Source organism: Triticum dicoccoides, chromosome 1B, assembly GCF_002162155.2.
Source record: "Triticum dicoccoides isolate Atlit2015 ecotype Zavitan chromosome 1B, WEW_v2.0, whole genome shotgun sequence".
Taxonomy (NCBI): domain Eukaryota; kingdom Viridiplantae; phylum Streptophyta; class Magnoliopsida; order Poales; family Poaceae; genus Triticum; species Triticum dicoccoides.
Genome location: NC_041381.1, coordinates 63,934,062 through 63,949,891, shown reverse-complemented (window position 1 = coordinate 63,949,891; position 15,830 = coordinate 63,934,062). Strand labels below are relative to the sequence as shown.

General features: G+C 47.9%; 1 pseudogene; it reads right to left on the bottom strand.

Annotated features, from left to right (window-relative positions):
• Positions 1 to 3,165: 3,165 nt before the first annotated feature.
• LOC119350142 lies at positions 3,166 to 6,398 on the bottom strand (annotated as a pseudogene).
• Between the last annotated feature and the right edge of the window lie 9,432 nt (positions 6,399 to 15,830).

Genomic DNA, 15,830 nt, shown 5'->3' with positions numbered 1-15,830 from the left:
CTGCGGCGGGGTGGGGCGGCGGCAGCGTCCTGGCGGCGGCGGTGCTCGACGGCGGCGATGCAGGCGCAGGTGAGTGGGGGCGCGGGGTGAAGAGGGGGTGAGAGAGAGTGGAGAGAGCAGTGGGGTGGGGCGGCCGTTACTAATTAGTGGGGGCACGTTCTTTGCCGTTTGCTAGTGGACGGCAAAGAGCGCGCATAGGAGAAGGGGGAGACGGCCGTTAGCTGGGCCCTTTCTTTGTCGTCCGCCAGCGGACGACAAAGGTCTGGTAGGCAGACGGCAAAGATTAGGCTGACGGCAAATAGGCTGACCTAGCCACGCCGTGCCCTGTGGGGCCCACCTGGCTCTTTGTCATCTGCCTTCTAGCTCTTTGCCGTCAGCAAAGCAGCTGACGGCAAATATCCTTTTTGCCATCAGCCTGTTCTTTGTCGTTCGCTTTGTGGAAGCAGACGGCAAAGAGCCTCTTTGCCGTCTCCTGGCGGACGACAAAGAGGAGACAGACGGCAAAATGCCAGATTCCAGTAGTGGGAGTATGTGCTTTGTTGTGGGCAATTTGAAACTAACAGAACAACAACTATTCATTTTTTGCAGGTTATTTTCCGAGCCACTGCGCTGATCCGTATGTGGTCGTTACTCACTCTGACGGAGGCCAGGGGGCGTTTGGTTACTGGATCTATCCGGTGAGAGATGGTAGCACGGGATATCTTCAACCGGTTTGGATGGCGGTCATGTAATAGGATAGGCGATTAGTTTACCTATCTTTGTTATGCTAGCCGGTTGTGGCCTCTTGGCTTTTGTTTTTGGCGTTGTGGCTCTCTGTGAGCTTGTCCTTACTTTTATTACGGACTGTTAGACCTTGTTGAACCTCTTTATTTATCTATAAAGATGGTTGTATGCATCGTTCTGATGCAGAGGCCGGGAAGTCCCCCTTTCGAAAAAAAAAAGCAGCAATCTAACACCGTCTTTTATCTCTGCTAGCAGGAATAGCTATTCCCTATATATACTGCCTACAAATAGGGTAGCTGGGATGAGCTGAATTATCTCTCCATGATTCATCTTCCTTTTACAAATATATATCTCGTCTCTTGGTGAGTACTAGTCGTGTTACACGTTTCTACGTTTTTTTAATGTTTTGGGAAATGAGAGGCCTGTCATGACAGCTCATCGCCAACAATCTAGCATCATCGTTTATGTCCGTCTCTGGAATACATAGCACCGACGGGTATGTCTGTCTTTGGAATGCATTTTTTTAAAAGAAGGATATACCCCGGCCTCTGCATCTGGACGATGCATGCAGTTATTTTATTAATTATTCATCGAAGTTTATGTCTGCTAGTAGCAATCTAGCACCGTTGTTTATGTCTGCTAGCAGGAATAACAATTCCCTATAATAATGCCTATAAATAGGGCAGCTGGGATTAACCAACGTGTAGACTGCAAGGAAAACATAAACATGGGAGCGCCAGGAAGAAGGTGGCCGCATTGGTGGTCATGCAGCTGCTCGTGGCAGCTCCGACGGTGATGGCCCGCCAACCGCACGCTCTGGAGGAGGAGATGGCGGCTCGGTCGGCAAAGATAGCAATGGAGCGCCTCATCCTGAAGACAACGGTGGGAGACGGCATGCACCTGCGGGGGTGAGATGTGCTACTCTAGTCTCGAAAGTGCTAATGTGCTCACGAGCTGCAGTGGTCTCGTTATCTGTACCACATGCATATCTTGTGGTGGGCGCGGGTGGGTGGCTATTTCCACCTGGAATTCACAGTGCAGAAGTTTTATAATGGCCCATGGCCCACTTATCTGATCCATTCATGGATACGCCGTTACCCAGGCCAGCCACGGAACAGAAATTCGGGTTCGCGGATCAGGAATTTGGCCACCATATGAGCCGTCCCGAACAAGATTCTGCACTGACGGTGGCACCTGCTTTCATTTAATGCATCCTCCGTTGGAGCGATCCAGCAGTCTTCCGCGGCACGGTTCTCATCTACTTAATCAGCTCAGCTCCAGCCCAATGGTGGATTCCTCACGCAGATCTCTGGTTGTATGCAGTCGTAGCCGAGCCGTTGCCATTACCAGCTCCTCCTCAACTATGTACGCATCATCGTCATCGGCAGGCCAGGATGAGATCTTGTCGCTGATACCTTGTACACATTGCGACGGGCAGGTCTACTCCTGGATTGCTCGATCTGGGTACATAAGAACACAGTAATCCATATAGCTCAACATTACACGACGACTCATACGGTCAGTTTTTCAGCCACGATACACATACACAGAGGCATAGGAAGCCGCAGTTATTCTTCAGACAAGTTCAATAACACAATTCTGGGTACATAAGAACACAGTAATCCATATAGCTCAACATTACACGACGACTCATACGGTCAGTTTTTCAGCCACGATACACATACACAGAGGCATAGGAAGCCGCAGTTATTCTTCAGACAAGTTCAATAACACAATTCTGGGTACATAAGAACACAGTAATCCATATAGCTCAACATTACACGACGACTCATACGGTCAGTTCTTCAGCCGGAGCTCCGCCGCTTTATGGCAGTTATTCCTACGATGCCCTTCAACACCACAATTCTTGCATCTGCCAGACCTCTGTGGCTGTTTTGGCACGTCCCCCCTATCTGGATAGGTTGTTCGCTTATGCCCCTCCGGTCTACATACCATACAAAATCTTGTTCTCTTACTGAGACCTTCGTATGGTGCTTTCTCTCGGCTTGTTGTAGGCCTACCCATTTCCTTCCTCTTGGCAGGAGGCAATAACCCTGCCAGCATATTACCTGATTCATTTCTTGAGTCGGTATCATCATTGACCGTCGCTCTAGTCCTCCTAACATCAACTCCCATTTGCTCACCTTCAGTTTGATCTTGGTTTACCGAAAAAGGCTTTCGCCCTGCTTTATATATAAAGCACCAACAACCACAATCTGATACAAGCACACGTCACCACAACTCACGCACACACCCAAGACTAGATACATAGGCGCTAGACGCAGCAACACCACACCTAGCCACTACAAGAGCTACCGAGATCCTCAACCGTGAACATGCCACTGCGAAGAGATGTAGCTGCAGAAGATGAACCATGAGCTCCAAGGCGGCGCCTTCAGGAAGGTTACGACACTAGAGTGCCGCCACCGCCCGAACCGAGGGTCAGGGTTTCCCCTGGAGCAACACGACGGGCAATGAGGACCGCGACGGCGCCTTCAAGAAGGGGACGAACTCGCCGCCACCGGACTGCCCAAAGACAGAGAAGGTTTTCACCCCGGTACACGCTCACTGCCCCTAGCAAAGGTACGGAAGCCGCACCACCACCACCGATCGTCATCCCCCAGGCCACCACGCCGCCCACATGGCCATGGCCACCGGGCAGCACCTGAGCCACGGCCTCCGCCCGCGAGCACCGGGCTTCCACCACCAGAGCCGCCGCCCTGGCATCCAAGACCACCCCACCTCCTTCCACACGGATCACCAGACGCTGCTGTCAGAAAGGCGAGCCCTTTGGGCGAGAATGGGACCCAGCCGGCAAAAACAGGACAGGGGAAAGCCACTGGCGGCTGCCGGGCATGCCGCAGCCACCTCGCCATTTCTCGAACCGGGGTCGAGCCACCGTCGCCACCCCTGGCAACAGCAAAAACCCGGAGGCACCCCTGCCAACCACCGGAGCGCCCCAACCACCGTGGCCAGCCAAAGGCGAGAAGCGTTGAGCCACCATGCTCCACCCTCTGGCCGCGCCTCCGATCACAGCTCCAAGCACCCCAAGCATCAGGAGAGGGGGGCCAAACCGCCGCTACTGCGCCGCCACCCCAACCAGCCAACATGGCCCCGGTCGAGGCGGCCGCCCGCAGCCCAAGCCTTCCGAGGCCCGCATCGCTGAGAAGTCAGATCTAGCCGATCCGTGGCCAAAGTCGCAGCCGCCGTCCGCGACCACCAGCACGCACCACCAGCTCCCACCTCCACCAGGCAGGAAGGACCCGGCAGAGGTGGCCGCCCGCCCACAGCGTCGCCCGCGGCCCTCGCCGCCACAGGGCCAGATCCGGCCGAGGCGCTGCATTCAGACCCCGGGCACGGCCTGCCTCATCGCAGCCCACCACGCCCGCCGGAGAACCCCGCGCCACCCGCAGAGCCGCCGCGTCCTGCTCTCCGCAACGCCCTGGTCCGACCACGCCGGCCCGCGCCAGCCCCAGCCGCACAAGGGGGTGAGAGTCCCCCCCGCCGCCGCCGCCGGCCGGGCTTCGCCCGGGCGCGCCCTTTGGCGGCAGCGGGAGGGGGGAGAGGGGAGGGAGAGAGGAGAGGCGCCGGCGGCTAGGGTTCCTCCCCTGCCGCCCGCGGGGGCGCCAGAGGAGGGGGGAGGGCGATCTTGGTTTACAACAACATCATTTCCAGCCATTCGGTCCTCCAGGCCCACACCATCTCTAATATCTGTGTATGGCTTTATTTCTTCAGCACAATGCTTGAACAAGGCAACCAGGCATTCATATGCTTGTACACTTGAATCCCCCATTCGTACAAGCTCGATCACTTGCATGTACATGTTGAAATGCATGTAACTGAATGGGTTGTTGTTGCTAGCATTATCCTTCTGGTATTGGCTAAGATGTGGAGGCACGATGTCACGGGCGTCTCTTGTCCACCTTTTCACTATGTGTTTCTTTGGTATTTCTGTTATATGGATGATGTCTAGAACCTACATAATAAAAAATCGTTCTCTTTCTAAATGATTGGAAAACAAAATCTACTCTACTTTAATCTATTATTTCTATTGCTGATTCAATGGGGCAAATGTGATTACCTTCAGGACATGGCTGCATAGCAGCCCATGTGAGTGAATTGGCCGCATTCACAGTCAAATTCCTCTCCACCGTCCAGCACGGTCACTTTATATGATATTCTGCACCACTTCTCTCTCCGAGCTGCATCGGTATGTATTGCAACATATGTTTTCCCTTTCTCATTATCTTCCACCTGGTAAGCACCACATTCGTGTATTATATGCCCAAATTGCTCGAACATCGCTCTAGTGTATTTCTTGCCAGCATGCCTTTCTGTAACCATGTTTGCTCGAAACAGTGGCGTCCCCTGCAAAAACAAATGTATGTCAGACCTGTCAAGAAGAATGAACCAGCTAAATGAACTGTCAAAATGTATTCTAGATGTAACAACATCATACATTTCTTGTCCATTTCTCCTCATAATTTTCCTCCGCTTCCCTGTCAAACTGCAAGACCATGTATTTCCTCACAAACAAATGCATTGGGCATCCCGGTGATATATAGTTCTTCAACATATTGTTTGCGCTTTCACTCCGCTGAGTACTAGTCATTTTAGCACAGAACACACCTCTGAAGTAAGGCTTTGCCCATTTGTGCCGCATCTCATACAGCTGTGTCATGTACTCGTGTAACTTCAGGTTATATTTATCGATTAGGAACTTCCAGGCTTTTTCAAACTCGTCATCGTCAACATGTGATTAATAACCTTGTGAAATTCTGCTTGGAAATCACTCTTCATTGAGTACAATCGACCCAACGACTCCTTGGCCTTCTTCAGTATGTGCCACTTGCACCACCGGTGTGCTGTCCTCGGCATCACATTCTTTATAGCAACCTCAATGGCACGGTTCTGGTCTGCAAGACAGAGGTGTCATATATCTGTTAGCCAATCTTTATCAAACTCGTCAACTAGTACTAATAATATAGTTTTTACCTGTGAGAATAGTTTGCAGTGCATTGCCACCCATCATTCTGACAAATTCTAAAAAAAACCATTCGAATGTTTCGACCTTCTCATCCCTCACCAATACGCCGGCAAGTATAATGCTCTGGAAGTGGTTGTTAACTCCAATAAAAAGCCCGAATGGCATGTGATACAGGTTGGTCCTGTACGTTTTATCAAATGTCACTACGTCTCCGAAGAAAGTGTACTGCAGTCTGCTGTTTCCATTAGCCCACATCAGATTACTAATCCTCCCCTCTTTGTCGTCCTCTACTCTGTACCTGAATTGTTGATCCTTAGCACCTAGATTTTGAAACACTGCACACAATAATGGAGAATCATTGAGCATCAAGCCCCCAACCCCCAACCCCCCTGAGCAAAGGAAATCATACCGCACAACCGTAGATTATCTCCTGCATGCATGTCATCCTGTTGACATTTAGTCCGCTCTTCCCATATCTAATGCCGAATCCTTTCTCCCAGGAATACAAACTGTAAAAATCATATGCCTCGCCAAGTGTGTCGAAGCTGATCCCTATCTTTGGCACAATGACATTCTCACCGGGTGCCTCCGCAAACACGCGGACCGGCTGCTCTAGCGCTGTCATCCTATCCGGGTTGGGGGCACGCCCTGGAGCAGCAGCACCAATCCTGACCCTGAATTTATGCATCCACACAATTGTGCATTACATTTACATTCAGAAAATTCTAAAACAAAGGGCAGTCTACTCTAACAGAATGCCAGCATCTTTTTTTCACACATCTTACAAATGTATTTCCCCCATAACATATCTTGCGCATCAGTTAATCATTCCACACTTTCATTTTATATAATGCGGTTGCTTGATTACATAAAACTCTATCTACCTTATTTGTCCAACTTCTCTGAACTAGTATACACAAATGGTTTACTGAAGGCAACCATGCCCAATCATTCACTCCATACAGGAACAACCAGCATCCGGGTGCTGAATCAAGTATCAACGGTTGTAGTAATCTAAAATCTTTAGCTAATTCGTAGAGTGAGTGGTAGGCAATCATACCTTCGTGTCCACCCTGTAGCCGGTGGATCAACCTGCTCTATTGAGTGTTCAGATGCTTGTGGCTGGTCTGCATCCTCGCCTGTTGCTACAGCCCTCGCCGAGCAGATTAGTGCATCCGCACTCGAAGCACTTGGCCAGCATCGACAGAACGGGATAGCGAAGAGGCTGCATCGGTATGTCGCTGTCATTCACTTCTTCTATCAGCGTTCTACTGGACAAACACACCGACGGCAGCGAAAGTTAGATCCTGGGGCGAACTAGAAACCAAATCAAACTACGGGCCAACTAAGCTGACACGGGGGCGTGGGTGGCAAGATTATCACCTGTTGACGGGCTGCATCAGAAACTACATGGCCGCCGGAGCCGGGACACCGGACCCCTAAGGGATGGAGCCGCCGCCGCCGAGCCGCTCAGCAGACCAACGACCAGGGGAGGTAGGACACAACTTGCCCCACCTACCCATTTTTGCATTTACTACACCGCAATGACGTCGTTACTAGGATTGATCCCACGGATCAGAAATACGTTGACGTCTTGAGCCGTTCCCTCAAAAAAAAAAGACGTCTTGAGCCACGGCTCTGAAGTCCAGTCGCGACGGCCTCGACTAGCCGCGCAGATCAGGTCCACCCTCCAGGAGAATTTCTCCTTTTCCTATCACATTCCACGTTGTCTCTTGGGCCCATCACCGGTCACGTCTGCCTCACAAAACGAATCACAACGACATATTCGGCGGGACAGATACCGAGCGCCTGTGTGCTCGTGATCAATTCCTCCGCGTCCTGGAGTAGACCCCTTTCTTGTGTTACATGGCCTTTTGGATTGTCGCCATCTGTTACCTTTATACTCCTGAGGTGGCTGAATTTTTTGAATGAACTTCCCTACTGGCAGTATGTTCTTCAGAACTGCTGCCTAATTTTATTTCAAGAACTAATTGAGTTGGAGATGTTCCTTACTGTCACACCATACATGGCTTGCCTCCGATAGATTCTTGTGGATATTTGAAATTACACGTGTTCTTCATGAAGATATTTTGGTGAAACTGTAGTTACCATGTTAAATCCTTTTGGTTGGGCTTCACACTCTGACTGTGCTTACCCCTTGCAATTGGGAAGTGCTTATGCGGTGTCTGTTTACCTAGGCAATACCGCAGAATCTTAGGAAACTATTTCTTAAGCAAAAACAGATAGCCTTTTGCTAGCAGTTCTTATTTTTGGAAATATTTTCCAAGGTGTGTATTCTCATATAGTCATATATTTGCGGGGTGAAAAACTAATTGTGATGCACACATTATTAAGCTCTGTACATAGGGAAATATGTCCAACTCCATTTTGTCCAACGAGAATAGTGAAGCAGCAAATTTAGTTAACCATGTCATATTTGCATTTGCTTTGTGATGTTTCCATTCTACCTATAATATTTGAAATAAGATCTTTTATTGCTCACTGGGAACAAGCAATAAAAGAGCTGTACTAGAATACAAAGGTTCTCGTGTCTCGCGTGTGGCAGTACCGAGGAGGGACCGACGATGGTCAGCTTGTGCATACTGGCATTGTGGTGCTTGACCAAGAGGTTTGTTTTACATTCTAACACCTGTGCTCATGGTACTAATGATTGCACCTGGCCCTAATTTGCAATGTAAATGTGTAGGGCACCCACATGTATGGCCAGATTCCTGCTGACAGCTCAGGCACGGCGGTGCCCATTCTTGCCTCTTTCTTTATGGGATTAGCTACACTTGTCGTGCCGCCTCTTGATGAGGTATATCTGCTGCTGATTCCCGCTTTGAAATTCCCTTTCAGTCGTTTAATTCCTGGACTGTTTGTTTGGCAGATGAACACTCCTATATCTTCATTCAAAGGAAAAGGGCAGGCTATTATGCCTAAAATTCCCTTTCAGCCATTGTCCTGTCGTGCATTCTGAAAATTCTTTTTCTTTGCTTAGAACTGATTTTTGTCCCTTTTAAAACAGCAAATCACCATGCCCAAAAAGTGCTCACCGCAAACTTTTTACTGAGCCCTCAAAGCCTGAGGACACTGAACTCTCTGCCTCAGCTGCCAAGGTGGCTAGCCAGGCTGAACAAGGTGCTCCTGCTGGAAATGTTGTTGAAGCTACATTTGTGCCAAATGTTCGTGCCTTTGTTTTATACCTGAATACCTTTTCTCTTCTGCACAAACCATGCTTCATATGCAGTAATATTTGATGGCACCAAATTAAACAGGTCGGTCAAGAAACTGAGCTTATAGCTACTGAAGATCCAAAGAACAACCTTCCTGACCACACTAAAGTCAAGAGGTAAAGACTCATGGCCAGTTACATTCAGCTGCCTCAGCATGCGATGTGGTGTCATGCCTGTTGTTTTTCCTTTACCATGCCTTCTTTAAAATCAAAAGCATCCTTCTCTATAGATCTCAGTAATGTTTTCTTCTTCGCTGATGCATGCAATGCCATTTGACCAGAATTTCTTTTGTATCACTGCTTTTTTCAAAATTATCAGAGGCTCAATAAAACATCCTTCTACCTTTAAGATGTAATATGTGTTCTTATTTCTTTCTTGTTCCATGTACAGACAGTCCTTGCTACTGCATGCAAAATAATTTGCTTCATACATGCAGACTAATTAGCCATATGATTGAACTTGCTCTGCAATAAGATTCAGCTGGTCTTCTGCTTGTTTATGTTGTCTTCTATATGATGTGCCTAATGCTTATGTCCTTGTTTTTTTATTACACTATAATTCTTCTTTTTAGTAATGAAGGACATTCAGGACAAACACTGTGTCAAGCCAGCTGGCGCTCCAAAGAAAGCGAAGCAGTAGTTCTTCCATGCACTAGGCTAGATATGTACATACGGTGTAACCGGCGCTTCTTGAGTTCCATTTTTTCTACAGGTGCGCCAGATGATATGTCGCAATATGATGATAACTCTGGTTCCTCTTCTTTCTCAGGGTGTCTTCTATGTTCTGCTTGCTAAAGAGAGCTTCTCAGCTCTGCTGCGTCACAGCAACGGTCTGGCCATCAGGTCTGAAGATCGTCAACTCTGCACAATTTTGGGCGTGCACCAGGTTTATTTTGTGCAACTTTGTAAGACAAGGCTTTGACACTCGCATAACTATGTCGAGCCACTGTCATGAAAATTCCTCTATTTAGGTCATCGAACAAATCAAGTACTATGCATTGTAAATATCGCCATCAGCCCTTTCTGCCTTATCTCCCTCCTTATGACAATTTCTACCTTCTGTAAATGCCGTTGGGCCATGCTGCTTAATCTAAGTCTTTTCATTCTTGTTATACTGTGTGTGCTTTCTTATGTCTTGTGTTTGCTGATAGGCTTGCTAATCTAAAAGTCCTTCTTTACTGGTTCACCTTGCATGATAAGCATGATGTCTCTGCCTGTCGGTTCACTATTCCAGCAGATCGTTCGAGGTTCTTTTTGGCCTTCTTTAAATATCGATAGGAACTCATTAGTAAATCAAAGTTAAGAATCGACAACTAAATTAAATGTTTAGCGCACGGAAACTTGATTTGTTTTTGTAAAAGGCCTGCTAACATCACACTTTCCTTTTTTACCCCTCCTGATCTTGCCTGGCTCCCTGGTACAAAGGGAATGCATGTATTTTACGGAATGACTCTTCCAAATTTTATATCACTCAGCTTTTTCTATTCTGGTCTTCATGCCTTCAGTTGCTTTTCAAATAACTTGCCCAGATCTTGAGAAAACTAACATTCTGCTCTGAATTTATCTAATGTGAAAACAAAAATAATGCACATTTTTTTGACCTGTAAAGTAATACACAAAACAAACTGCATCCTTTTTAACAAGACCAGTATTGCTCAATAAAATGAGCATGGAACGGGAAGGCTCCCACTACATCCTGAAAAAAAAACCTGCTTCTTTATATGACCATCATGTTTTTTATTCCTAGTTTCTTTTTAATGTCTTTTTAAACAATTACTTAAAAGGATAAGTGTGGCCCGTTTTCCCTTTGGACCGGCGCCCTTCTCACGAATGTTGTAGATTTGCATAAAAGTGGTGAGATGTATATTTGTCTATTCAATGTCCACGTTTGATCCCGTTACGTGTCCACAAAACACATGTTTGGTCGCTCCCTATCTTTTTTAAGATGTGCTTTGTGTGCTCATGCACGCTCCATGAATATTATATCCGCATAAGGCCGGTAGAATAGATAATTTAACAGCTATTATTTGTTTTGAAACGCTCCGCTCGGTCTTTGTCCAGTAGTCACATTCCATACTACCAGGCCATATCATTGATGCATGTGATTTACCTAGGCCATCGATTTTTTTTTGTTCTCTCCATATATGCACCCCATCTTCTTCCTAGAATTCTGTTACTTACCTTTGTGAATGTCTTTGCATTATTATAGTTTTGTTTCATCATGAGATTGCTAGAGTTCTTCGGTTCTGTATGCACATGCAGTCAAAGGCTTGGCTGCCCACTGTTCTTGATGCACGCTACATTTATACCTTCTAACAGCCCTCTGGGTCTATCACCTGAAACCATCCTCATGGAATTGGTTGAACTGTCCACCACATCTTTGGCTGAAGCAATGCTTGAGAAGCTTGGGCTCCCTAAACCAATCTACCATGTGCATTGGCTTCAGCAAGGTGGATGTAAAGCAGAAATTGAATTCCATCGTACGAAAGAACGTGTCCATGCTTCAGCATGCTGGGCTAAACTGAAAACTCGTGTATGTGAGGATGAGGAGACATCAATGAATCTTGCAGCCGATCTGGCCATTGAATACATGGAAAACAAAGAGAACAAAGTACTTGTTGATTACAATTATTACCAACTAGAGAAAAATAAAAAGACATGTGCAAGAGTATCAGACAAGCTGCTAGAAAAATCAGAGGAGATCAACCAACGCAACAACAAAATCAAACAGATAAATAAAGAGGCATGCAACTATGTGGATGAAGTGCAAGTTGCGTCAAATAAAATCCATGGTCTTACTGGTGTTGCCTTGGACCCAACTACCTCAATGTCCGTCTCTAATCTGAGACAGGCTCTCCTGGAGATTCATGATGCAGTAATTGCACTGCAAAACACTACAACCACAACATCTCAGTTCCTGGAGGAAGAACGCATGTACTCTGATGAGGACGTGGCTGATCCAGTATACACTGGGCATTCTAATGAAGATTCTACTGAAGATTGCCATCCAGACATGAACGACGACTACGCTCATTATATGCGATCTCCATGAGCATCATGTTCAGCCTACTGGGCTCTATCTGATCGCCATATGAAGCTCTATATGTATAGCTTCAATATGATGGCTTGCTTCTGTTAGGCGGGAACCAGTGTGGTTCTTACATTCAGTCTCCATGTTTAGTCTCCTGTGTTAGTTAAATAAGATATGAAGCTCTGTCTAGCTTCACCTTAGAAATCTGTCTCCTTTTCGAACTGTACCCTCATCATGTATAAGTATTGAATTCATCATGCTGTGCTAAGACAATGTAATTTATCTATGTTGTATGTTTGCTTTTACCCATTGAGAAACTTCCTTTCAGTACCATCGCTATGCACCTGCATTAACTTGCTTTATTCTTCCGAGACTAAATCAGTGCGCACACTAGCTCACCTCTACTTGCTACTCAGCCGGTCAGAAGCAAACCTATTTCCTTATCGATTCACTCTCACTAAAGATAATATTATGTAGAAAAGCAAATGCTGGCCATTTGACCTACCAACAGGTACATAAATTTACTGATGCTATGCCAGATACCATTTAAGCAGCCACACATATATGCTTATCTTTGTGGTCTTCTAAGAGTTTTATTTTTACTACAGCCAATCAGTTGAGCACCTGGAATGTAACAAGGAAGTGCTTGTTCACTGACCTTTCTTCTTCACAAGGTTTTCTAAGCAGAGTTGATCACAAGACAAGAGAAATTTTGGTGCTGTACAAAACTCTTGTGTTATATAGGCAGGAGCATAGCACAAATTGTATTACATAAGGACAATCACACATAACACTCAGTCTATGCATGGATATTTTGATACACACTCTAACAGTACCTCCCTTGCTCTCGCCCCTTCCGCCATCGGCGCAACGGGTCATCTAGTAATTATAAAAAATAGAGTTGTTTTTAACAAGTATAGACGAGTTGGTGATGATGGCGTGCTTGCCATCCTGCAATATAGGCCGTCCGATTTATATCTGACGGATAGGAAGGAAACTATGGCAATTTTGCAAAAAGGTACCCACACACCTCTCCACATTTGCAAATAAGGCCTTCCCTCGTTCATCCTTTTCTCTCACAAGATAAAATACTCAAACAAATGCATCTTGATGTTACGTGCAACGCACGGGCATTATGGGGGTTCAGCTGAGAATACAATACTCAGACAGGCTCACGGTTCTGAACTTTGGGCCGCAGGCCCACCTTGCATGTTTGGGGGCCCATGTGTTCTACCTCAGCGCTTTCCATATTGCAAGCGATCGGTACGGCGCTGGTTTTAGATGCTGTTGCAAGGCGAATACACAAAATTGAATAAAGCACAACAGTTGTTGGAATGAAATCGAACGACAGTTCCTAACCAGCAATGAGAGTTGCAATTATATCAACGATATACACTACTAGGAAAACCCTTATAGATAGAAGTTTACCAGTAGCGTTTGTTTGTGACCCAACGCTACTAGTACTTAGTAGTAGCGCTGGCTTGAAGGAGCGCTACTGGTATATGTTAGCAGCAGCGCTTGTTTCTTAAACACACGCTACTGCTAAGTGTAAGGGCATCTTCAGCCGTGCCCCCCAGGCCCCCCCAGGCCACTTTTTCGGCGCCGGCGCCGAAAAAACAGCCCAGTCGCGCCCCTAGGACGCCGAAAATCGCCAGTTCGGACTTTTTTTCCGCCCGGCGGTCACAGGCCGAACCCGGCGCGCTGGGGAGCCGTTGGGGGCTCCGGTGCTAGGGAAAAGCACGCCTGGCCCACACCGACATGGGAAAAGTCAAGGTTTTCTTCCCCCGACTCGCCTCGCACCCCCCGCGCCCTCGGCCACCACTAGCTATATCCCGGCGACGGCCGCCGGCCTACTCCGCTAGATAGCCATTCCCCGCCGGAAAATAGCAGTGCTTCGCCGCGGCAGCCCCTCCTGCAGCAGCTGGTCGTTTCCGGCCGCCGTTTCCGGCCGCGGAGGCATAGTTTAACGGCGGGTACACGCCCACCGAGCGCAAGGTGTTCGGCGTTTTGACTGTCTCGGCGATGGACTCAGATGAGGAGGAAGAGCTCGCGGCGCTGCTGGAGGAGGAAGCCGCGGCCGACGTCCAGGAAGAAGAGCATCTGATGGTGCTCGCCGCCCTCGCCCAGCTGCTGGCGATCAATGAAAAGCCGCGTCGAGGTGGCTCGGCGCCGGGGCGGGTGAAAGCAAAGAACCAGCATCCTCTGCAAGGCTACTGCATGCTCTACTCCGACTACTTCGCCGATGCTCCACTTCATGGCGAGAGAACATTTCGGCGCCGTTATCGGAGGAGCCGAAAGCTCTTCCTCAGGATTGTGAATTCCATCCGGGAGTTCGACAACTACTTCAAGTGCAAGATGGATTGCACTGGCGCTCTTGGATTCACCTCCATCAAGAAGTGCATGACAGCGATGAGGATGCTTGCATATGGAGCTCCCAGTGATTCACTCGACGACTATGGGCGCATGGCCGAGTCCACCAGCATAGAGTGTTTCTATAAGTTCTGTCGGGCAGTGGTGGCAGTGTTTGGGCCACAATACTTGAGAACACCCAATGCGGAAGACACTGCTCGGATCCTAGCCCAGAATGCGGCAAGAGGATTTCCTGGGATGCTTGGAAGCATCGACTGCATGCATTGGCAATGGAAGAACTGCCCATTTGGTTGGCAGGGGATGTACAAAGGCGCCAAAGGCGGTTGTAGTGTGGTGCTTGAGGCGGTAGCCACACAAGACCTCTGGATTTTGCACTCCTTCTTTGGTATGCCAGGAACTCACAATGACATCAACGTGTTGCAGTGCTCTCCTGTTTTTGCCAAGCTCGTTGAGGGTCATTCTCCTCCGGTGAACTTCGAGATCAATGGGCACCAATACAACAAGGGGTACTATCTAGCTGACGGCATCTATCCGAGATGGTCAACATTTGTAAAGACGATCTCAAACCCTGTGGCAGGAGGCAAGAACGTCTGGTTTGCGAAGGTTCAGGAGGCTTGCAGGAAGGATGTCGAGTGGGCATTTGGTGTGCTCCAATCTCGATTCGCTGTTGTTCGGTACCCCGCTCAGACCTGGTCGAAAGATCAAATGTGGGATATCATGACTTGCTGTGTCATCTTGCACAACATGATCATCGAGAGCGAGCAAGAAGACCCAGTGTTTGACACTGAACCATACTACAGGCAGGGTCCTCTAGCCGAAGTTGATCACCAGCTACCGGCAACTTGGACTGCCTATCTCAGTATGCGTCAGGAGATCCGAGACCCACAGGTGCATCATCAACTGCAGAAAGATCTGATTGAGCACCTATGGAGGCTCAAGGGGGACGCCGCGTGATGAAATACGAGTTTTTATTTGTTGAACTATATAATTTGTATTGAACTATTTGTTGTTGTAGTATTTTGTTGAAGTATTTGATTTTTCTGTGATGAAATATGTGATAAGGAATAATTGTGTTGATAATTGAACGCCGAGACACGACGAAACCATGCCGAATATGGGCCTATTCTCGCCCATAAGGGCCGTTTATTCGCCAAAATTGGGCTGCAAAGTGGGCCAATTTCGGCGCCTGGGGGCGAGCTGGGGGCGACGACTGGGCGCAAAACCGCCCCCAGCGCCGAGTGTATCGCCGGCTCGCCCCCAGGGGGCGATTTGTATGCGTCCTGGGGGGGCCAACCGCTGGAGATGCCCTAACACACCACAATATCTGATCACAAAATATTAGCAGCGCTCGTCGCCAAACCAGCGCTACTGTTAGTTTTGGATCTATAGCGCTTGTTGATACAAACATGCTACTGCTATTTTTTCTATCTATAAAATTTTACCAGTAGCATTTTATTTTGGCCCGTGCTATAGTAGTGCACCAC